Below are 4,640 nucleotides of genomic sequence, written 5' to 3' on the forward strand. Positions count from 1 at the left end.
ACAGAAGGGCTCCTCTCCGTCTCTCTTAGAGGGTGATCCAGCAGCATCCAGGGCAGGGGTTAGTGCCCTTCCTCAAAATGTGCTGGAACCCCCCCTTTAGGAATTGGATAAAGGAGAGCTGTCTGTCCTGTCCTTGCTAGAGAAGGGCTTGCGATGCAGGGGCTGCCCAGATGGGGCCCCCAGAATCGTGGAGGCAGGATTCAGCAGGACGAGAGAGGTTCTCTTAGCCTGTGCCTCTTCTAGATGGATGGTCCAGGCCAACCTGTATTCCAGCCAGCCCAGGGCACGCACTGCCTGGAGGACTAGGGTAGCAGCCTGAGGATGGGGCATTCTGCCCTCCGCCCGAGGCACATGAGGAGTCTCTGAGGAGAGCTAGATGGGACAGTGGGCCACCTCAACAACCCTCACCCAGCCAGGAGAGCCAAGGCATGTCACCTGGAATGACTGGCTCTCCAAGGCTCAGCTGACCACCCTATCCTGGAGGTGGTCAACAAAGCTTTCACCCTGGCCAGAAAGGAAGATGCTGGCAGGGCCCTGAGCTGAGGACAGCAAGGACATATCACACTTACCTGGGCAGGACCCACACACAGAGACTCCTGGAGAGGCACAGGGCCTATCACCAAGATGAACAATCTCTGGGGATTGTGTCCCTGGGGACTGGCTGTGTGGGTGGACTGTGTGAGCTGCTCCAATATACCACCCAGAAAGTGGAAATGGCCCTGGAAAGCTGTAACAGGGAAGCCCCTCCCCGGTGGCTTATTTTCCACCTGCCTCCTTCTGCTCCTGGCAGCCCTGCCCCATCTCGATTTTCAACCCCACCTGTGTCTGCCTGGAGGGTGGCATGGCTAGCTTTAGTATTTCCTTCTGCAGCTCAGTGATGGGCTCCTGCAGCCCTCAACATGCCTCAGAACCTGAGACCCTTAGGGAAGGACAGGGCATGCTGCAAACACAAACCCAGTGTGAGAGGGTCCTCGGGCCACAGAGGTCACAGGTAGTGGTCTACAGACTCCAATTCTGATTTCCTGACCAGGATTCAACTACCAGCATGCTCTTTAACCTTATTAAGTCTTGTTGTTCCCATCTGTGACATGGGGAAGGCACCCACCTCAGAGGTTTTGTGAGCAACAAATGAATGTGATTAAAGTGCCTTTCCTGGTGCTACACATAAAGCCAGACGTGAGTCCTCGTGCAGCTGCCCCCCACATCCCGGTCCCAGAGGGTAGCCTGGACCCTGACATTGGGCCAGGGCTCAACAATGCCTGGATGCCAAGCCCCCCTGGAGATACTGGGACCCTGGCCTGGGCCTGGACAGAAAGTGTTGCTGAGGCATTTTGAGATGACCCCATGGGTGAGGACTGGGGTCTGTGTGGCCCTGTGAAGGGGTGCACCCTAAGGTGGGGCTTGGGAACCTGGGCTGAGAGGGTACAGGATGGACGGGCTGGCAGGTGAGACCTAAGGCCACTCTCCAACACGCTTTGAACAAACCCTTAACCCTCCATCTGCAGACTCAGCTCTGCATATTTAAGACACTAATGGGCCCTTACTTAAAAAATGATATTTTGCTTGCATACTCAGAGTTTTCATCCATCATCAGTAGGGAATCAAAAATCTTTTGTTTGGAAACACCACGTAGGGGAAGCAATGTTGAAAATCTGTCATTGTTCCACAACATACACATCCTCTGGGAGTTAATTATTGTTTTAAAATGCAACGTGTACTGTTAGTTTAAATCATCCCAACTGTGATAACACTCTTTAAATCTTCAGTAAACCTTCACATTTGAACCATTTGCAGATGAGAGTAAATCTATTAGGTGAGAGGAGAGTGAGCACTCAGTGGAGGTGAAATAAAATCAAGTAACAAAAACCTAGATTGTGGGCTAACACCTCCCGCCCTCCCCCTCAGAATGTGGCAGCTGAACAAGGAGACATGGCAGGCCCAGCCACCGTGCCCAGTGGGGCTGCCCACCCTAGCTTTTAGGATACTGGACACTTGGGGTCAGTGTCCACCTATGGCCTAGGGGTAAACCTAAGATCTGTGTCCACCTGTGGCCTAGGGGGTCAACCTAAGACCTGTATTTCCCCTGGGACCTGACGTCCACCTGAAGACTGGAGTTCGCCTGTGGCCTACTGTCCACCTGGGGCCTGAGGTCACTAGGGCCCTAGGTATCCTTCTGGGACCTGGTGCCCACTTGTCCCTGATTTCTACCTGGATCCTGGGTATCCACTTGGAGCCATATACCATGAGCCTGGTTACCTTCCTGGGGCCTGGTGCCCATCTGGGGCCTGAGAGTCAACCTGGGGCCTAATGTACACCTGGAGTTCAGTGTTCACCTGGGGCCTGAGTTCTTGAGGAGCCTGGTCTTTACCTGGGGCCTGTATCTGTGTGTGTGTGTGTGTGTGTGTGTGTGTGTGTGTGTGTGTTATGTGCATGTGTGTAACCTCACTTTCTATGTAGTTTTGAAAAATAACTCTCGGTATTTTTTTGTTATCATTGCTCTAATGTAGTTAAATTTCAAATAAATGGACACATTGATTTGTTTCTGTTTTCTCATCTTTTCTTATCATCGTGCTTCAGTTGCTTTATTATATCTGTTCATCACCATTTGAAGGGTCAATCACAGGATACCAAAAATGACTTTATAAGGAACAGTGGTAAAGAAAAATTGACCAGAAAATATGAAAATCTGTAACATAAATATAATTAAAAGTATAACTTTGAAATTTTAATTTAAATAAATAGGATAGGGAAAATAGGTGGAAAATTAATTTTAATTAGTTATTTAGTAAACTAGTACTGAAATATTGAAAGACAAAAGTAAAAAAGCTGAAAAAGGTATAAATAACACGGTCAATAAACTTTATCTAAAAGTATACAAATGTACATTCAACAAAAAAAATAAATTTAGTCATGTTTTCAAACGTAGGTCATGAATTAGACAATAAAGGAGTAATCAATGCATTCTAAATAATCAACATCATATTGTATTCCTCAAAGCCAGCAACAATTGGAGGTATATTTCTAACTTTAAGTACGTTTTTTAGAAAAAACTGAAAATCTAATAAAACAACTAAATCATCCACTTGAAAACCTAGAAAAAGCATACAAAGCATAACAAATTTAAGAAATATAAACTACTTAAAGAATAACAGAAGACAAAAGATTAATATAAGAAAATAATTTTTGATATTAGCAGCAACACTAATTAAGAACATAAGGTACATAAGTGAAACACAGAATTTTGAAAAAGATATTACTAGAGATGTAAGAGAGATAAAAAAATTGGTCTAAAAATAGCAGGAAAAAATGTTTATCCCTGTTCCTTTCACAAATTCCTCCAAACTATCAAAGATACACAGAAAGAAACAAATAAGAACAAATAGAAAATAGAAAAGCACAACAAACTAGACCTGTTAATTTCACACTCTCCTATTAGGTTGGTGTAAAAGTTATTCTGGTTTTTGCCATTAAAAGTAATGTCAGGCCGGGCGCGGTGGCTCATGCTTGTAATCTCAGCACTTTGGGAGGCCGAGGCGGGCGGATCACGAGGTCAGGAGATCAAGACCACTGTGAAACCCCGTCTCTACTAAAAATACAAAAAATTAGCCGGGCGTGGTGGCGGGCGCCTGTAGTCCCAGCTACTCGGAGAGGCTGAGGCAGGAGAATGGCGTGAACCCGGGAGGCGGAGCTTGCAGTGAGCCGAGATTGCGCCACTGCACTCCAGCCTGGGCGACAGAGCCAGACTCCGTCTCAAAAAAAAAAAAGTAATGTCAAAAACCGCAATTACTTTTGCACCAACCAAATTATCTTTTGTTTATGATTTGCCTTTTTCTGCATATGGGACTGCGGAGAGAACACACCAGCCATGACAATCTAAGTATTCGATTTCCATATGTGCATTATGACTGGCATGGGTTTGTGGGTGGTGGATATATAGAGTGTTGGCACAATTTGCTATGTAGGGGATGCTCTTAGAAGTTACCAGGCAGTAGTCCATCACCTCTCTGAGTCTAGAGGTCTGAGAACAAGGTGGGTGGGAGAATACAGCGAGAACTCTGTGAAGAATTAGAGATATGGGGGTTACACCCTTGACCTACATGTAGCCAGCAAGTCCTATTTAATGTGCTGAGTTTTAGAGGAAGGCTCAGACAAGGGCCCAGAGCATGTGCAGGAGATTCCACAAGCTTCCCAGGGTTCTGCTTGGGCCAGGGCCTTGCCCAGCACAGCCTTGAAAGGACAGAATTGTGGTCTTGCAGTCCACCTCTGGGCACCTGGAACTAGGACAGTCCCACTTACCCTAGTGTAGACAGGGGCTACAGGAAAATAAGCCTCCATTTTCTCCTGTATATAATGTGAGGTGCTTAAGAGTATGAAACCACAGGGTTCCACATGCTCAGAAAGTGTCTGTTGACCTTGATTTTTTATGAATGATCCCATTTGTGCTGAGACACTTGGAAAAAGCTCTTCACTCCTGGGGGTCCTTCAGAGCAGAGAGAGGCTTGGAGGTTTGGGTGAATGATTTGGGATAGGACAGAATGTACCCAGGCAGTGGACCCTGTGTCAAAAGTCCCAGAACAAGATCAAACTTCATTTGGAAGTTGGGGGAAATCGCTGCCCTGGCTGAGGTGAGGATGCCTTGA

Source organism: Hylobates moloch, unplaced genomic scaffold (genome assembly GCF_009828535.3).
Source record: "Hylobates moloch isolate HMO894 unplaced genomic scaffold, HMol_V3 SCAFFOLD_18, whole genome shotgun sequence".
Taxonomy (NCBI): Eukaryota; Metazoa; Chordata; class Mammalia; order Primates; family Hylobatidae; genus Hylobates; species Hylobates moloch.